The sequence below is a fragment of the Bubalus bubalis genome, chromosome 11 (assembly GCF_019923935.1).
Source record: "Bubalus bubalis isolate 160015118507 breed Murrah chromosome 11, NDDB_SH_1, whole genome shotgun sequence".
Classification (NCBI taxonomy): domain Eukaryota; kingdom Metazoa; phylum Chordata; class Mammalia; order Artiodactyla; family Bovidae; genus Bubalus; species Bubalus bubalis.
Window position 1 is genome coordinate 6,464,206 of NC_059167.1, and position 20,653 is coordinate 6,484,858.

A 20,653-nucleotide genomic window follows, 5' to 3' on the forward strand; every position below is an offset into this window, starting at 1 on the left:
GACTCTTACATCTATATGATTTTAATATCATGAAAAAAGTACAAAGTCACCAAAACCCAGGAACTTCAGATCAGGAAGTAAAATCTTCTGAAACTTTCAATAATATGGTTTGGTTGAAATACAATTTTATTTTGAACGAATAACTTACATAGTTTTGGGCTCAGCAGGTGAAGAATATACCTGCAATGCAGGAGACATGGGAGACTCAGGTTCTATCTCTGGGTCAGGAAGATCCCCGTGAAAGAGGAAAATGGCCACCCACTCCAGTATTCTTGCCTGAAAAATCCCATGGACAGAAGAACCTGGCGAGGTACAGTCCAAGTCCAAAGTATTGCAAAGAGTTGGGCATGACCGAACGATTAAGCACACGTGCACACATGGTCTCCATGAGGCCAAGGGATAGTAGCTGGGGAGGTTCACACACTGGAGTCCAGTTGTCTATTTCTGCCCCCCTGCATGAGAAGCCAGAAAAGAAGAGATAAGGAAAGAATGATGCTGGGATTTATGCCTGTTTCATTAGGAAAAACTTTCTAGAGAAATACATTCCATGCTCTTAATGCTTTCCTCTCTCATCTCATGTTTCTTAAATTTGAGATGTTTGCTCTACATTTTTTGAACTATATCAATAGCAGCAGGTATATAAATTAGCCTATGATCCCCTCTGAATTCACCTTCATTAGATGTTAATGAGAGATCATTAAAGGTATAACTCAATTCCCTTATTTTTTCTTAATTCTTTTTAAAGCTGGTAAATTAGTCGTTTTCAGAAATGTTAACAAATTGAGAGAACAAAATGGAGTTCATTTCTCTTGAGAATATTGATGATTTTTAGTAGAAAATCAGAACCAGCTTCAAGAATGAACAAAGCAAATATTAATAGTAGTTTCAATTATTACATAAAAGAGCACTAGAACGGGAGTCAAGAGACAAAGTGTTTAGGGTTGGGCTTAACATTGCGGAGCATGGCTTAACCTCCCTGAACCTCTGCTGATTTAGTCACTCAATCGTGTCCAACCCTTGTGACCCCCTCTGTCCATGGAATTTTCCAGGCAAGAATACTGGAGTGGGTTGCCATTTCCTTCTCCAGGGGATCTTCTGGACTGGTGATCGAACTTCTGTGCTGCAAGTGGTCTCTTGCTTTGTAGGCAGATTCTTTACCAACTAAGACACCAGGGAAGGTGTCGTGTCTGAACCTAGACACCATTGTCAGTTGAGGGGAATCCTTTGTTATGGGGGCTGCCCTGTGCACTGCAGGATCGTTAGCATACTGCCTGGACTATACAAGCTGGATGCTACGGCCACTCCCACTCAATTGAAACAACAAATTGTGACTCAAAAATGTCCCCAGACTTAGCTAACTGTTCCCGGTGGGGATTATCCCTGTGGAGAATTACTAAACTAACAGCCCCTTCTAGCTTAAAGTTTCTTTAATTCTCAATTACTGAACCCCCTCCTGAAAACACTTGAAAACTCTTAGTCAGAAACTCTCTCCTTGGGAAATAAGACAAGAAGGCAATATGTTTCCATGCAGAAAGTACTGGGGATGGAAGAGGATGAAAGAAATTAAGGATTTTTTCAGCAAGAATCTACAAAAGGCAAGAAGAAAAATCAAGGTTCTCAATCAAGGTGCGTTCAGTTTCTGCAAAGGCCTTGGAAAAGTGAGCATAAAAAGACAAACACGTTTCTATCTGCTGACCTTCACTGATGAGTCACCCCAGCAAATGCCTGAGAACTAAGGATATCTTTTCCCTAAGCTGCATGAAATCCACCAAGGAATTCATTAAGACCCCAGCCACCAGCTCCTGCTCAGAATTGCTTTCAAAGATTTTTGCATTCAGCACCCAATCACATTTGCATAGTTTTGACTTCATCTTGGATAATTTCCCTGCTGTGTCTGAGGAGGAAATCATCCTATTCTGGTTTTTCTCTCTTGTATTTACAGCCAGGAGTTACCTTTGAATTCTTCCTGGCTGTGAACATTGTTTTCTTCTCCCTGTGGTTCTGATTACTTGATATATTCATGACATTGGTACTCGGATTTTTTTTTTTTTTTTTTTTTGACTCAAGAATAAAGGAGAGAAGTCCTCAGTAGAGTAGAGAGCACGGTTCCTGGTCCCAGGCTAGTCAATACATAGCTGCTTGACTTATCTCAGTTTCCTCCTTTAAAAAATGATGTGTGTGGATGAAAAGATCTCAGTCTGAGATGGCCACGTGTCTGGAATTTTCTTGCACAGTCCTGTGTTTTCACATGCTGGTTGTAGACCTGTTTTTAGCAAACCATACATTTCTAATTTTGAATTAGTAAACCATGGTCAATATATCATCAGTCTATCTTCAAAGCCAAATCTATGAGAGTCTTGACAGCCCAGAGAGGCTGGGACATTGGTTTTTTCTCATTTTAAAGCAGAGAAGGTACAGAGAAGTGCTGCCTTTTTTTTTTTTTTTTTGGTGTTTTGTTTTGTTTATTTGAACATTGCCTTAGGTGCTTGCTGGTTCCCGTGTTGATGCACATGTTTTAGGATCTGTGGAGGGCATTTGGCACAGTACTGCTCCTGTGTAACTGAAGCTGAAGGGACAATCATTATCACCACCAATATCTGTCTGCAAACCCTACCAGATTCAAACATGGGATGTTGACGTCCAGAATGACTCCACATAGAGTCCATGTTGGGGAAACTCCCTTCTTTTGGACAAAGCCTCATTTTGTTGGTCTTAATGGTAAAATCCATATAGTTAATCTGTCTGTCTCCCATTCCAGGTAAGGGGATTAATCTGTTTAGTAGTAAATGGATGTGTTTCCGGGAGCCAAGGAATTTAGCCAATGGGTCCATTTTTAGTTTTAATCATGAAATATGGATACAGGGATTGAAGCCATCTATGCGGCCTCTGGGAGGTCAAAATAATTTTTCTTTCTAGAAAGAAAGAAATACCTATGCTACTGTTGCTCTGCCTACCCGCTTACACTTTTGAGTGTTTTATTCATTTATAATGCTAGTAAACACATCTGTATAGCCTGTAGATAACAATGCAAGCATCAATCTGTTTAGCTAATCCTGACTTTCTTCCTAGTGAAAAAAAATTTTTTTTTCCCCTATGTTTTATCAGCAACAGAGCCATCCTGCCTCTCAACAGCTCCTTCCTAGCACTTATTTCTCTTCACCTCCCTCCTTAGTAAATAGGCTCGGTGTTGAACACATGACTTTTACACCTCTATTAATCTTGGCAGGCTGCAGGGATGCTGAAACGAGCTGGCTAGGGGGAGGGAAGATGCCTTTCATGTGGCTTTGCAAGGCAAACATTTTGGGAGTGTGCAAGGCCTCTGTCATGTTGAAGTTATTGGAGTTCCAAAGGGCTGTTTTTTTTTTTTTTTTTTTTCCATGGAGAAACTGGTGCTTTAGTGAAAGACATCAGTGCATGGCAGAAACATATTTTAAAAGTGCCTATGAGTGAAGAAATATAATTTCCCCCCTCTGATGGGGAGGAAAAAGTGCCAAACTACTTTAAACATGGATTAAAATGACTTTCTAATCCTCTCCACAGAAGGTTAAATTTTGTTTAGAAAACTGAGTTTAAGATAATCACTTAAAGCAAAAATGTCCATCATGTGACAGAATAGTAAGGTTGAAGGAAAGAATGAATTTTCTGGGAAAACTTGAGATTTTTAACCAAAATTACAAGAAGTTTTCTTAATTAAGGTGATTATACAATTTTTCATTCAAAGTAGTTTTTTTTTTTTTTTTTTTTTTTTTTTTTTTTGAGAATGGGAGTGAGCACTATGAATACACAGGCTAAGACAGCAGGTGCAATCCAGGACAGTTCTTGGCAAAGCTGGAAAACGGCAGCCCTGGAGTAACTCACTTGCTGACTCTGCAGAAGGGAGCGCCTATTCCCCAGCAGTCAGCTGGAAGGCAATTTAAAGGCATGAAGGACTTCTTCAAGGTGAAGGTCACATATATAACTCATTCCAGTGTGTTTTTGTTTTCTAGTCATATTCTTCGTAATGGTATCAAACATGCAATACAGTAAATCTTCAAAGCATAATAGCCCTTTAAATGTGCAGAGCACTCCATAAGTGAAAGAATTGCAGGGGTGTGACAAACTTTATAAGCCTAAAGGCCCTTTTTAATGATTAAATACTGGCAAAAGTTCTTCAAAAGTAAGCAACATCTGTTTCTGTAGAAGCAAAGTCTGTACTCGCAATCATCTGTTTTCCTGTGTATCATGTTTTTCTGGGTTAAAATGTAGCCTGTGGTCAATAGTCACAATGAGCTATAAGGAGAAAGCTTAGGAAGACTGGTGATGGGAGTAAATCGAAGATGCACAGAATTGAATATGAAACCTGAATACACTGGTCCCAAGTGCAGTGTGCAGTGATGAGCTAGGAGATAAGTTGCCTCTTCACTTGGGACAACCTCCCCTTTAAAGTTTGCTTCCACATTTAGGCAGCCTATTAAGTCTTAGTATAGTTTATCCTCTTTATTTTCTACTTTATAAAAAAAGACTATTCACTCATTTATTCAATCAGTCAGTCCTTCATTTAACTAGTCAATCATATCTATCTACAGTATGCCTACAGTTTAGGAAGATAGAACCACAATCCCTTTCTTGCAAATCCAAAATCCAACAAACTCGGAACAGCAAGAGCTTTTTTTGACCTAGGTGGAGGCAAAATCTGACCTTAAAGGAAGAAATTTTATGGAAATCCCAAGCAGAATTTATGTGAGAGTGGCTTTAATCTTTAGCTATCCTTATTAGTCACATTAGGAAGAAATCATGAACGTGTTTAGCTCTAGCTCTGCTCCGATCTACCTGGTGTATTGTGCCCTGTGCAGTACATGTGATCTGAGTAGCTCTGAATTAGGGGTTACCTCTGACCTCAGGATTATTGGATAAGGGACTGTGGATCTATATCTTTCATAATATTAGGCAACTGAGCTTCTCGAACTCACATGAAATAAGATATTCCCCTCTTCAGCAAGAGAACATAACTGGAGAGCTTGCCTCATTCAAAAGTTCTCACCCAGACATGTATCCCTGTGTGGTGTTTTCTCTGTGTGTGTGGCTAACATTTTTTTTTTAAGAGTCAAAAGAATCCAAATCTCTCTCCTTGAAGGGCAGTGGACCCCTACCAAGAAGACAGAGCAACATCCTGTCAAACAGTGGTGACCAGTCTCTGCCCATGTGGTCTAAAATAAAAATAATTGAAACATGGTGTTACTGAAATTTCTAGCTTCCTCTCACAGTCACTGAAAGGGAAAGGACAGTGAACCGGGTGGGTTTCAAATTTCAGACTTCCTGTCCATTAGACAGAAACCAACTAGAGAACCTAAAATCGGAAGAAGAAAAACAAAAAGACACTAGAGTTATCAAGTAGAGAAGAATGTGATAGTTGAAAGTCCATAAATACATTCTGAAGTGGCGCTGCATTCATACTCTGTTCTGTCTCTAGGATTCTCCAGCTTCTCACAGCTGTTGAAGGGTCTCAAACCACTGAGACTGTTGAGTTAATACACTAAAAGTCACTGTCAGAATAAAACATGAAGTGCTCTTTGGAATGCACCCATCATGGCTGGAAATATGCTTAGCCCTCACAAGTTACAAAAACTGCCCCATCTCAAACCATTGCACTACAGCATGAATCATCTTGGGTAAACTTGTCCAATCTTCGCTTGGGTAGTTTCTAACTCAACTGGCAGAACAAAGAAAGTCAGTGAATCTCAACAATGGCACACAGAACCACATGAAAGCCTGAAAGCCATGTGCAGTGGTGTTATTGCAAATAAGAGACCAAAACTGATTCACTAAAACAAGCTCTTGGGTTCCAAACGTAATAGCTATATGCACATTTACAGAACCACATCAGGGTGAGGTGAATGACTTTGAGATTGTCTTTGCTGTGAACGCTGCAAGTAAGAGCACACAAGTAGTCTAAGTGGTTTTGGAGAAGAGACTTTCTTACAAACGGATTAATACCATTCATTCTTTTTGGATACAAATCGAAGCAGCTTAAAATAAAAAAATGAGCCTTCTAGTTCAGGAAATCAAATGATCAAATAGCTTATTCCTATTTAAAGGTATTTAAAGTTAAAACAAACTGTTTTTCATGCTCTCTCAAGTAATCATTTTCTTAATATGTAAAAAATAATAACTGCAGCACAGTAATTGGTTGAGACAGAAAGAAAAACAAAAGACTGAACAGGTTTAACAAGACAATCTTGCATCGCAGGTAATTAATTTAGTAGGGTAGTTTAGATACTTTGTGTACCTATGGAAAGTGATGCAAAAATTAATATGGACCGAACATAGCTGAGCCTGTGCTTGACTTTCATGTGGATTCTAAGTGGTAATGCAAGGCTTCTTACTTACAATATGACATAACATCCCCAAGTGATGTTTGGAGTGCTGCAATAGAGAATCTCATATGCCCAACTCACAAAGGTTCTTTCTCTTGGAGAACTGCTTCCATGGAGTTGGGTCTGTGGCAGCTTTGTACACACACAGAAATTTCTGAATCTGAAGATAGGAGTGGACATGAAATGTAAATTGAACCTCTGTCTCCCAGTCTTTCTCTTGGCAAACTGGAATTGAAACCTGGAAGCAGCCTGCCTCTGAGTAGAGACAGGAACCCAAGGGCTATGGGATGGCAGTCTTATCTGCCAGGGAAAGAAACTCAACTAAATCAGGGCAGAGAGAGTCCAGACAAACAGTGCCGTCTGGGATACTGCTGGCTTTGCACCTCCAAATCTAGCTACTTCCTTGCCTTTATGTTTTGTAAAGCCTTTCTGTATTTTTTTCAATATATATATTTTTAATTTTAGAAAAGTAGTTTTCAAAAACGTATCCTTAAATTATCCATGAGCCCAGATGAAGTACATGCCAAACTTGTGAGAATCCATTGGCACTGCCAGTCTATCCAGCTTGCCCACAGCCTGTGCCCAATTATTCTTTCCTAGGGGGTCATGGGAAAGGGTTTGGTGCACTCACCATGTGTTCAATCTCCCTAAATTTTGAGGATTCCACAGGGTACACCTTTCCTGGTGGTAAGTGGCACTGTGGCCTCCCTGGAGTTAATCCTGCAGATAGATACAAATTATTTGAGCCAGACAAAATCCTCTTACATTTGCCATGGTCAGACAGTGGGTGAGGTGGGAGACCTCAGGTGAAGGAATGCAGTGTTTCATTGTTGGCTCTCATCCCTCCTAGATTTTTTCTCCAGGCTGCCTGATGTCTTCTCCCATTTTCTCTATGAAAATGCAGTTCTAGTCTCCCTTGGGCCCCCCTTCCCATGGCCCTTTGAATGCTGCTGTTTTTGAGAAAACAGCTAACATCTATCATGAATTTACTGTGTGTGAGGAAAGGCTAAGATCTTTTATTTTTAATTCATTATTTCCTTGAAGAAGGTAATAGGGGCTTGGCAGATGAGGAAACTGAGATTGAGATTGATTAACTCAGGCATATATTTGTTAAGTGGAGGAGGCCTGTTTGAAGCTAAAACACTAAGTCTTTTGTCTTTGGGGACCGACCTTACCAGAGGTCAAAGCAAGTGACCACAATCCCAATGACTTTAAGGTGGAAGAAAAGCTCTCTTCTTCTGTAACTTTTCCCAGCTCAAAGTATGTGATTTAAACTTGAAACTGTTGTCTTGGAAACCTTTTCTTTGTAACTGAACTCAAGCATTCTGGGCAGGATCATATGGTGAATTCCATCATTATTGTATCTGTAGGAGAATTTGTTGGTCAAATTATTTTTCCCAGAGAAAAGAATTAAGAAATCAAAAACAAAAACACACCAAAAAAAAAAAAAAAAAACCACAAAGCACCTCAATACCTACCTAAAGTAAGGGAAGATGAAAAAGAGAGAATGATTATTATGGACACTTCTGTTCCTTTGCTAACTTTCTGAAAGGTTTCCATGTACCATGGAATCCCCCTCATGCATGGATGTTCGGTCATCTCCACTCGTTGTGACCCCATGGACTGCAGACCACCTGGCTCCCACCAAATTCCTTTCCTAGAATTTTCCAGGAAAGACTACTGGAGCAGGTTGCCATTTCCTTCCCCAAGGGATCTTCTCAACCCAGGAATCAAACTCTTATCTCTTGCATTTCCTGCATTGGGAGGAGGGTTTTTTTTTTTACTAGTTGAGCCACCAGGGAATAGTATGACCTTAAGTTGATGTGATTCTTTTGAAATATCATCTCGTTTCTCAAGGAGCTTTCAGTATCTGTTAGGCTTCACAAATACTAACGTACAAAATGTACATTTTCTCCTCTCCATCAGTAATATACCATTAATATGTGGGTTCTGAAAACATGAACTGAAGACCGGGATGACAGGGGTGAAAGAAGATACCCCAAAACAGTAACTATGCTGTAGATTTAGATGAACTCTTTAAGTCTCACAACATCAGATGATGTACAAACTGAGGCCAAAATAGGTTAAAGACTGTTCATAATAAGGTCTGAAATGTGGTTAATTACGAAGTCAGGTTTCAAGTCTGCCAGGGTCTATTTGTAGCTTCAGGCACCTGGATTCCCCTGGTACCTCCACTCCCAACTCACAGTTCATTGATTCAGTTCTTCCCATTGACACTCCGTCTTCTCATGAAGTTTCCAGTCTTTGGGAAACTGCATCCGATTTAGATTGTCAGGTGGACAAGTGCTGATACTCCACGAGGACTCAGTGATATCCCTAGAGTGTTTCTTTCCACTAAGTAAAAAAAAAAAAAAATCAAGATGAGGAAAATAACATTGATGATAAAAGGCTGCATAGCGGCAAAGCACAGATACGTAAGACTGAAAGAAAAAAAAAGCATGAAGGGGACTTTGCTGCTGGTTCAGTGATTAAGACTCCACACATCCAATGCACGGCGTAAAGGTTTGATCCTTGGTTGGGGAACTAAGATCTCACATATCCTGTTCATGGCCAAGATTTTTTTTTTTTTTTTTAAGGGATAAAGAAAGGATGCATTCAATTCAAATCTGTGCAGTGCCTTCCGTGTGCCTGTGTGTAGCGCCTGGGAAATGTACACGACATGCACATGCGTGATTGGTTTCCCTTCCCTGCCCTCATTTTATCTTTTATTTCACTCCCTCTCTCTCCTTTGGGCTTTCCTGATAGCTCAGTTTGTAAGGAATCTGCCTGCAATGCAGGAGACGCCGGTTTCATTCCTAAGTCAGGAAGATCTGCTCAAGAAAGGATAGGGACCCACTTCAGTATTCTTGGGGTTCCCCTGTGGCTCCACTGGTAAAGAATCTACCTGAAATGCAGCAGACCTGGGTTTGATCCCTGGGTTGGGAAGATCTCCTGGAGAAGGAAAAGGCTACCCATTCGAGTATTCTGGCCTGGAGAATTCTATGGACTGTATAGTCCACGGGGTCTCAAAGAGTCAGACACGACTGAGACACTTTCACTTTCAACTCTCCTTTGGGTCCCATAGCATTCAGTTCAGTTCAGTTTAGTTCAGTTGCTCAGTCATGTCCGACTCTTTGTGAGCCCCATGAACCAGGCCTCCCTGTCCATCACCAACTCCCAGAGTTTACCCAAACCCATGTCCATCGAGTTGGTGATGCCATCCAACCATCTCATCCTCTGTCATCCCCTTCTCTTCCTGCCCTCAATCCTTCCCAGCATCAGGGGCTTTTCAAATGAGTCAGCTCTTCACATCAGGTGGCCAAAGTAGTGGAGTTTCAGCTTCAACATCAGTCCTTCCAATGAGCACCCAGGACTGATCTCCTTATGGATGGACTGGTTGGATCCAAGGGGCTCTCAAGAGTCTTCTCCAACACCACTGTTCAAAAGCATCTATTCTTCTGCACTCAGCTTTCTTTATAGTACATTTCTCACATCCATACATGACTACTTGAAAAAACCATAGCCTTGACTAGATGGACATTTGTTGGCAAAGTAATGTCTCTACTTTTTAATACGTTATCTAGGTTGGTCATAACTTTCCTTCCAAGGAGCAAGTGTCTTTTAATTTCATGGCTGCAATCACCATCTGCAGTGATTTTGGAGCCCCCCAAAATAAAGTCAGCCACTGTTTCCACTCTTTCCCCATCTATTTGCCATAAAGTGATGAGACCAGATGCCATGATCTTAGTTTTCTGAATGTTGAGCTTTAAGGAACTTTTTCACTCTTCTTTTTTACTTTCATCAAGAGGCTCTTTAGTTCTTCTTCACTTTCTGCCATAAGGGTGGTGTCATCTGCATATCTGAGGTTATTGATATTTCTCCCGGCAATCTTGATTCCAGCTTGTGCTTCATCCAGCCCAAAGTTTCTCATGATGTACTCTGCATAGAAGTTAAATAAACAGGGTGACAATATACAGCCTTGACGTACTCCTTTTCCTATTTGGAACCGGTCTGCTGTTCCATGTAGAGTTAACTATTGCTTCCTGACCTGCATACAGGTTTCTCAAGAGGCAGGTCAGGTGGTCTGGTATTCCCATCTCTTTCAGAATTTTCCAGTTTTTTGTGATCCACATAGTCAATAATGCAGAAATAGATGTTTTTCCTGGAACTCTCTTGCTTTTTCGATGATCCAGCAGATGTTGGCAATTTGATCTCTGGTTCCTCTGCCTTTTCTAAAACCAGCTTGAACTTAGGCAGAGGGTAAATACAGATGAGAGAAGGAGATATCTTATGTGATTGGTACAGAGCTGATAGTGTCAGTGTATGACACCCTCTTTTGTGGTTATTGATAGAACTCTAGAGGCATTTTCTTGGAGTTATTATGACATGGGAGGGATTTTCTGGCTAGCCAGTTTTGAGTATCACTTCTCTGGCAGTCCTTAGTCTGCGTTCATCTGTGCAATTTCTGGTTTATGAAAAACATACCCCTTAAGCCTTGTCGTGTATGAATTTCAACTTGCCCCAGTGTAGTTATTCTCTGGATTTTCCGGCTCTCGCCATCCTTTTTAATATTTTTAGGATGGAAGGTGAGCAAACGGTTGCAAAAACAGATTTTAATGATCTATTAAAAGGGTGACAACCTATTAACAACAATGATAATAATAACAATAATAGCAACTCGATCCTATGCCCAGATGGGCTAACATCGTCTTTGGAATGAGTGAGTACTGGGTATTTAGTGTTCTGTTTTTCATACTAAACTGAAAAAATTAGGAAGAGTTGCATTTAGTGTTCTTTTCCACTAGGAATTGTGCCAAAACAAACTAAGGCTTTATTCTATTCTCCAGTATCTCAAGGACCACAGTGAATCATAAAGAGTATAGGAACCACTTTTCACCCTCATTACTATCAGTCAAGAGGATACAACTAAGGGAATAGGCATACTAAGCCTACAAAAAAAAAAAAAAAGTAACTAAAGAGCAAGAGGAACAAGAGTATTTCTTTGTCTCTTGACTCCAAAGTTCAGGAATTAATCAAAATGAAACTTTTGAGAACTAAATAAGACAAATATGAACCACTCCTGTTAAAAGTTTATATTCCATAAGACAGAAGGCCTTAATCTGACACCTCATTCTTGGAAGCATCAGTGCATAACCTGGTAATTATGTCATCATTCTTGAATTCTAATTGAAATAAGTTCCAAAAGTCTTCAACTTAGGACATTTTTCAATATTGTCATTGTTGTTGTTGTTTAGTAGCTAAGTGATATCTGACTCTTTTGTGACCCCATGGACTCCAGCCTCAGTTCAGTTCAGTTCAGTTCAGTCGCTCAGTCATGTACGACTCTTTGCGACCCCATGAATCGCAGCACACCCGGCCTCCCTGTCCATCACCAACTCCCGGAGTTCACTCAGACTCACATCCATTGAGTCGGTGATGCCATCCAGCCATCTCATCCTCTGTCGTCCCCTTCTCCTCCTGCCCCCAATCCCTCCCAGCATCAGGGTCTTTTCCAATGAGTCAACTCTTCGCATGAGGTGGCGAAAGTACTGGAGTTTCAGCTTTGGCATCATTCCTTCCAAAGAATACTCAGGACTGATCTCCTTTAGAGTGGACTGGTTGAATCTCCTTGCAGTCCAAGGGACTCTCAAGAGTCTTCTCCAACACCACAGTTCAAAGGCATTAATTCTTTGGCACTCAGCTTTCTTCACAGTCCAACTCTCACATCCATACATGACTACTGGAAAAACCATAGCCTTGACTAGGTGGACCTTTGTTGGTAAAGTAATGTCTCTGCTTTTGAATATGCTATCTAGGTTGGTCATAACTTTCCTTCCAAGGAGTAACCATCTTTTAATTTCATGGCTGCAGCCTACCAGGCTCCTTTGTCCATGGGATTTCCCAGGCAAAAATACTGGAGTGGATTGCCACTTTCTTCTTCACAGGATCTTTCCAACCCAGAAATCGAACCTTCATCTCCTGCATGGTATGTGAATTCTTTACTGTTGAGCCACCTGGGATGCCCCAATATAATTGTACCTCATTAAAATATTAAATAATTTAAAATTTTCACCAGTTTATACTGATCTTTATTTCAAGATGGTATACTCTTTTAAGCACTTGAGTTTTTGCTTTTGTTTTTGTTCTGTTTCTAAACTTTCTATTGGGAAGTAATCATAGACACACAGGAAGTTGCAAAAAAGTACATAAAATTCCATGGACATTTGCATTTTGGTGTGAGTGTGAGCATTGTGAAAACAATGTATTGATGCTTTTATTTGGAGGGGTAAATAGATTCAATGTTATATATTTCAAAGTCATCAGGATGTTTACAATATTTAAAGCATCAAGCTTTACATGGTTTCTGCAATAAAGGGCAATTTCATTAATTCAGGTTTCATGAAGCCAAGTCTTATTGCCTCATTTACACTGAATTATCAAGAGCATCACGGATGCTTGATGTTTAAACAGAGAAGTATGATTGCAAGGAAATTTTATGTATGTAAGAAATAGAGTAAAAATTTACAAAATGTATGTTTTCATAGATGATAAAAATTCTCTAGTTTTATAGTGTTACAGAAAACTATATTAGATTATCAAAAACTTGCATAGTTTCACAAATCTCATCCAATGTTTCAAGTATTCTCATCTATCAATTTCTTAAAATAAGCCAATGGACTTAGAGTAGCTCTTATCCTTCCCAATTTTTCAATGAAGTTGTAGAGGCTTCGAAAGAGCTCGAGTGATTCACCTTTGTTTCTGTAACTAGTTCTTAGCCCAGGTCAGAACAGATTCTACTACACTGCATGAACTTTTAAAAATGTGCTGTGGCATAATGAAGAATTTGCTAAATCAAGTGGGTTATTCTGGTGGCTTTTGTAACTTATTATCACTAGATTTGAAGATTTGATAGAGGACTTCAACTGATATGAATCTTGTCAAATATGATAGATAGTGTTTCAAATTAGCCTTGATGGAATACTTCTATCAACATCTGTTAATCCTTTCTTAAAAGATTAACTTAACAAGCATAGAAAAATATCTGAGCAGGGAAAAGAGTTGATTTTCAAATAAATTAAAATTAAATCCAAATGGAAGCAGGCAAACTCTCTGAACCTTCACATTTTGACCAATTATCGGTACAGTTTTGCCTGGATTTGGTTAGTACAAGTGCTGCAAGCCTTTTCTCCCTTTCAGTTCTAGCAAAAGTCTAATTGGAGTACTTACACTTATGTTTATCCTGTGTGTATCACAATCGCGGGGCTTCCCTGGTGGTTCAATGGTAAAGAACCCATCTGCCAAGGCAGGAGAGATGCAGGTTTGATCCCTGAGTCAGGAAGATCCCCTGGAGAAGGAATGACAAACCACCCAGTATTTTTTGCCTGGGAAATCCCATGGACAGAGGAGCCTGCAGTCTACAGTCAGTGGGGTCACAAAAGAGTCAGACACAACAACAATCTTAGGCCACGGAATATCACTTTTTAGCAATCACTTAAAAATCACTTAAAAATTTTATAATAAAAATTTGATATTTTTTAAGGTTCAATATTTGTCTTCCATTGTCTTTCTAAGCACGTGTTACATTGAAAGCAATTTGGGAAACAAAGCTCAGTATTCTCTGTGCAAGAACAGGTTTATCATACTTATTGGCGCTAAAAGGAGAGTTATTTACTTTTTCAACCATGTCAACCTTTAAGACTCAATTGGTCATTTGCAGTGCCTCTAAGGATTACTATTCGATAACATTCAGGAGGTTAATATGAATGCTTGGTAAAAATATATCAGTCTATGTATGGTTGGTTGGCTGGTCAGAATAGGTTAGAAAAGATAGCTAAATATAGTTCAGCTCCCTGCATCTTAAAGACTATCATCCCCTGACCAATGGTTTGCCAAACAATGGACTTTCTGTGCTTCGGATGTGTTCAGTTGGAGAGGAAATGCACTAACTGGTCTCGACTACTAACCATGCACGGGGCTCTTGCCTCAGTTAAATGACTGTTTCTCAACTTAAAGCAAAGTAAGCAAAGTGCTGAAGGAAGGTCCACAGTGCAGTGCCATGTTGGCGGCAATGCGAAAAATGTGTGATCAAATCTTTCTTCCCCAAGTTGTCAGTGGTTACATGTTTCCTGTGCTCTTACAGCAGACCTCTTTTGCTCCCTAAACTGCGCTATCCAGTGTGTACAAAGATCCTTCCCTTGACGATTCAGATCGTTCAACAAGTATTGACGCACACGTTCTCCCAGTTATGGAAAAACACAGTGGGGAATGCAAAGACTTGCGGTACATGCTCTCTGGCCTTCAAACATTTAGGTCTGTGTTTATGCAAAATCGGTGGCCCTCTTTAACCCTACTGCCCTGCAGCATAACAAACAAATATGATTGCCTCACAGGAGAGAGGCGATGGCACAGGGATGTAATTTATAAGGTTTAATTAGCACAGCCGACTGTGGCTGCGCAGTCAGCGCATGATGTGGCACTTGCTTTCAGGGTAAAAATGAGAAAGAAGAAAGAACAGTGGAGGCAGCTCCTTAAGGGGGAGATTTGTGGTCACACACAGTCACATTGGCTGGCATATAAAACAGCTTCTTTTTTAATCGGCAAAAAAATCTTTGGGAAGCAAATTATAAATATGACTGCAATTAAAACACATAAAATTCTTCATCCAAATGAATAGTTAAATATATTTGCTGGACGAAGGGGGGCGTATTTACACACCAAAAGTTATTCAGAACTTGAAAATATTTTTCTTATTTTAAAAAATCAATCAGTTTGCCTACTGTGTTATTTAAACGTTTCTCATCAACTCTCTATTTTAAATTAAAGCAGATGAGTAAACTTCTCAGTCATTATACGGAGTGAAGCCAGCAGTGGACAGAAGAGGTTTATAGAAATATACAACATGTATTTTCTTTTGGGGGGCTTCCCAGGTGGCTCAGTAGTAAAGAACCTGCCTGCCGAAGCAGGAGACACAGGAGACATGGGTTGGATACCTGGGTCAGGAAGATCTCCTGGAGAGAGAAATGGCAACCCATTCCAGTATTCTTGCCTGGATAATCTCATGGTCAGAGGAACCTGGCAGGCTACAGTCCATGGAGTCGCAAAGAGTTGGAAATCACTGAGCACACACATGCACACACTCATTTTTTTTTTTTTTTAATCAGGAGATATAATATGTGTAAAAATAATACCATCACCTAAGAATTCTGACTTTAGTCTATGTTGAGCCAGAGTAGGATGATCTTTAAACAGAAGTTTCTTAATACTTGATTAAAATCTGTTGCTTTCTGTTAGGGTTGCAGGAATTCAGGGTCTGTTTGCACAACCTTAAACGCCAACCAACAAGCACACATGAAGCTGTCACCACCGATTCAAGTGCTGATCAGCCTTCATCCCTGGACTGAAGCCTGCATCTCCACACAGAAAGCTATACTGGAGGATACTCTGGAGAGCCACACACTTGGAAGAGTGGAGGAAACAGGATGGAGCAGAGAGACCATTGGTACTGCAAAGCATTTGTAACAGTTGGGAAGGAAACATTTCCCTCCATCCTCTGAGGGTACTTAGTTTGGATCTGAAAATTAAAATGAGACAGATTAACAACGGAAAGGCACAGAAATTTATCTGATGCATGTTTTGTGTGATATGGGGGTTTCCATTAAGAAAGAAAAACCCAAAGAAACAGACCTGGGTACTCATGCTGAGCTTGACAAAGGGTGCAGATTTGGGAGGAATAAGACAGGATAAAGGGTAGAGGTCATTGTGGTAAACCGGGGGAAATGTACATGGTCTGTTTGGACTCTTCTTGTGTCTTTGTCTTTAGAGATAAAGATGCTCCTCTCCTCTGGGTATAGAGAGGACTCCTCTCACTGAAGAAGTGGGCAGAGGTCACAATGACTCCTTTGGGTTAGAGAAAGTCCATTGACTGAAACCGATCACCCTGGCCAGGCACCCAAGTAATCATTTGTGCAAGTTTTTTCACAACAGGAGGCTCTGGTAAGGAACATGGAACTAACAAACCACCACCAACCAGAAGAGTTTGGGAAAGGTCAGAAGGGGACGCTACATGTCTGATCACCTCCCAGAATCCTTCTCGCTGACATCTTGGCTGAGCAACGTGTGCACCGTCAGGAAGGAGCTTGAGTCCGAGTGATCGGCCCGAGAAAACCCAGAAACAAATCCCAACACCACAAAGCTCAAGACTGTGAGCCACATGGCAAAGAGGTCCTGCTGGGTTCCCTGACCCTACTGCTCTCCACCTGGGGCCCCTTCCCAATAAAGTCAGATCCTGGGTCAGCCCTGAGACTTGTCTTAAACTGAGACCAGCCCCTGCCTTTCCCCGACTCCTGTTTCCCAACACCATCCAGTCATATGTGTCTTTTAAGAAAACTATAGCCTCTGAAAAGTTAAACTCATGAAAATGCCAAAACCAGAATTTTCTTTTCTTTTTTTAAATAAAAAGGCTTAGAACCAAATTGTTTATCTAGGACAGTGCTTATCTTAGTGCTTATATTATAATTCTTGAAACTGCAGCACCCACTTCGGTGGGAACTTGCTGGAAATGTAATTTCTTGCAGTGCACCCCAGAATGAGCGAATCTGAAGCTCTGGAATCTATGCTTTAACTAGTCCTTCCAGGAAATAAAGCTTGAGAACCATTAATCTACTACTTTTAAAACATAATTCAGTAATTAGGGGGAAAGCTATTCAAAATTTTGCAAAATTACAGGGCTGGGTTGGGACTATGAGAGAACATGTAGAAGCACATTCAGGGTTAGATTTTGCTTGGTGTGAATTTTACTCATCGTTTCTTAACTGTGCCTGTCTCACCTGGCTTCGGCCATGCGTGCAAGTGACATCTGGATGTCTCATCTGGGGGTCCATGCCCCTGTGGGAAAGACCAGACTTGTGGTATGTCCGACTACATCCTGAGTAAGTGCTCAGCTGTGTGGGAGAAACATCTTATTTCAGGGGAATCATGGGCAGAAATAAAGCAGCCTTAAGAGTGACAAGGATTTCCACTTTAGCAAGCCTCAATAAGGTCAGGAAATAGCTTGTCTGAGGTTTTATGATGATAATGAAGTCAAGATGCTTATGTTAGGCAAATTTCAGAGCATCCAAAGTATAAATCAGGATGGGAGACTTTTTTCTCCAGGTTTACATTCACCCCTTTTCTTGTTGGACTGTTCTTGCCTGTTTGTCGTTTGAGTGAGATTTCTTCTAGGATAAAATTATGAGAGGAATGTGGGCCGAACCTAGTCATGCACTTGCACAGAATACGAATGGGGGCATACAGGAACTTTCCACAGTAGAAACCTGGCAAGGTGGAGAAACTCACCAAGTGGTCGGGATTAAGGTCACTGGTGATAAGCTGTGTTGAGAGTATGTACAAAGACTTCCTTCCATGTGGTCATGTAGCCACTTCCTCCTTATCATTGGAGATCTCCCCCAATGTGACATCTTTAGGGAATGTTCTAGGCTACTTAGAAAGTGAAAGTGAAGTCGCTCAGCTGTGTCTGATTCTTTGCAACCCTGTGGACGGTAGCCCACCAGGCTCCTCCGTCCATGGGATTCTCCAGGCAAGAATACTGGAGTGGGTTGCCATTTCCTTTTTCAGGGGATCTTCACAACCCAGGGATCGAACCCAGGTCTCCCACATTGCAGGCAGACGCTTTAACCTCTGAGCCATTAGGGAATGTTCTGGGCTACTTTACCCAAAGTTATCTCCCATCTAGTTATAGTGCCTTCTAGTAAATTATCTGCTTTATTATCTCCTTAGGCTTTTCAATATCTGTGTGTGTCTGTGTGTGTTTTGAGAGTTGCTTGTTTCTTCACTAGCCGGGATTAAGAGATTAAGTAAACATCTTATTTTTCCCATTCATCAGGGCTTCCCTGATAGCTCAGTTGCTAAAGAATCCACCTGCAATGCAGTAGACCCTGGTTAGATTCCTGGGTTGGGAAGATCCACTGGATAAAGGATAGCCTACCCACTCCAGTATTCTTGGGCTTACCTTGTGGCTCAGCTAGCAAAGAATCTGCCTGCCAAGCAGGAGACCAGGGTTTGATCCTTGGGTTGGGAAGATCTCCTGAAGAAGGGAAAGGCTACCCACTCCAGTACTCTGGCCTGGAGAATCCCATACAGTCCATGGGGTTGCAAAAAGTCAACACGATTGACCAACTTTCATGTCACATCCCATTCATCACTATCTGCCCAGGGCTTAGAACAGTACCTGTCACACATTAGGCACTCAATCAATGCATTTTTCTTAAAAGGAATAGTCCCGAACCCTGTTGAAAGGCACAGATATTAAATTTGCAATTTGAATTCAGTTTGACTCCAAAACCTATCTCATGTCTTCACCAAACTGTTATATACATAGTGTTATTATTATCACAATAAATAATAATTACTGATGCTTATTGATTTGCTGTGGGTTTGAAAAAGAGAGACAGAGTTGAATTTCACAATTGTTGTAGGAGTTCAGGTATTATGGCCCTGATTTTATAGATGATTAAACTGAGGTTCTGAGAGAGTAATTTTTTCCAAACTCTGAAAACAAGCAAATTGCAGAGCTGTCTCAACTGGACACTCAAATTCTTTGTCATTTTGTCAATGGTATTTAAAATTTAATTGCATCATAATCACTTGAGAAGTCTTCCCAGTTTCCAGATTGCCTGGTCCTCCTTCCAGAGACTTGATTCCGTGGGCATAGATTATCTGCATTTCAACACACCCAAGGTTTTCCAAGGTAAGTGCCAAGTACTGCGTTTTCTTATAGATTCTGGTAGAGCAGACTGCGAATGCCATATGGTGCCCGTGGCAGGGAGGTGAAGGGTGTACACTTCTGGAAATGATCCCTCCCCAAGTCTCCACTGCATACAAGGAAAGGCACAGTTCAGGTAATGGGTCACAGGCCACCATCACCCTTCCCTGAGACCTTTAGGTCAAGTTCAGATCAAGTCTGGTTCTGATTAGCCTGTGGGGACAGGTGAGATCAGAGCCAGAGTGTGTCTGCCTTCAGGGTCATTGACATACCTCTCTGATGGAATGAATGGTTCTTCCCTGGGAAAGGCGACAGGAGAACAAGTTCCCTGGTGGTTAACTCCGGGCTGTAGAGACAGAGAACAGGTTTTAATCTCGGTAGAGGGAGACTTGCTGCGACGCGCCTGGCTTTTGACATGAATGCTGCAACTGCTTGTGCTCAGACCTTAAATTGGAATGAGGGAAAGGCGAGGGTCTGTCATTGGCTGATGATGGATTTTCATCAGCTTGTAACAAAACGGAATAACTCAGACAGCCTGTTGAAATAAATTTAATACAATTTTGAAAAAAAAGAAAAAAAAAAGAAAGTAGATTCACTTTTGGCAGCTAAATTCAATCTTGTGAGAAAGTCAAGCTAACACAATCTGAAGTGCCACAAGGACCTTAATTCTCCCCCAGGATTTCGTGGCTTGCCCTTTTCTCTCTCTCTCCCATGACTGTCTCTCTTTTCCTTCAAGGATTCTGGTTTCCTATTTCTTGTGGCTTTAGTCCCTTCCTGAACTGTTTCCATTTCCTCTGGACATGAATCTAAGCTACCCACCCTTAGTGTTGGTTCTAACTGTCTTGCCAAAGGTTGTTCCTGGGGATTTCATTCTGCTGTCTAGATAGAAGGTGAGTTCATCCCAAATGGGTTCCATTTTGTCTCAGGTCTTTCTGTGTCCTTAAAGCGGCAAAGGGCAAGCTCACCCAGTCACTCCTTTGAGGCAAAATCTGATCTATCAGAATGACTTCTATTTCCCCTGAGTTTAGTGATTGTGAGGTCAGGTGTTTGCCTTTGATTTCCTTCATTTTCATATCAATGCAAATGCATACCCATATCAATATTAAAAATACTTTTGTGAGCCTAAAGTTAGTTGTACTTATTAACATGCTAGGAAGATATGCATCAAACCTAAGGAAGATAAATATATGTCATATGTTTTATCACTCAGAGATGACCACTGCTAACATGGGGGGCATTATCTTTCTAGCCTTTTGTTCTATGCATGATTTCATATGTATATGTACAAGCAGAGATACATTTTTTCAAAGGAATTATAGTTTCAATTCTAATTTACACTCTACCAATGTGCCGTTTCTTTAACTATTATTCTACAACATTGTTTTCGATGACTATGCAGCCATGGACATGCTATTTCATGAGTTAGGCCTCTAACTTTGGATATTTATGCTATTTCATCTTTTGGTTCTTCTATTAAGAAGTCTGTAAGGAATGTTCTTCTAACATATCCCTACATTTTTGTTGAAGTGTATGCTTTTTT

The 20,653-nt window shown here is 40.7% G+C and overlaps 1 long non-coding RNA gene across 1 annotated transcript; it reads right to left on the reverse strand.

Annotated features, from left to right (window-relative positions):
• Positions 1–6,108: 6,108 nt before the first annotated feature.
• On the reverse strand, positions 6,109–19,814 carry LOC123328278. Its single transcript, XR_006543122.2, has 5 exons — positions 19,386–19,814; positions 8,561–8,708; positions 7,529–7,717; positions 6,985–7,073; positions 6,109–6,513 (listed from the first exon to the last, which is right to left on the reverse strand). It is a non-coding gene; the product is annotated as an uncharacterized LOC123328278 (long non-coding RNA).
• Between the last annotated feature and the right edge of the window lie 839 nt (positions 19,815–20,653).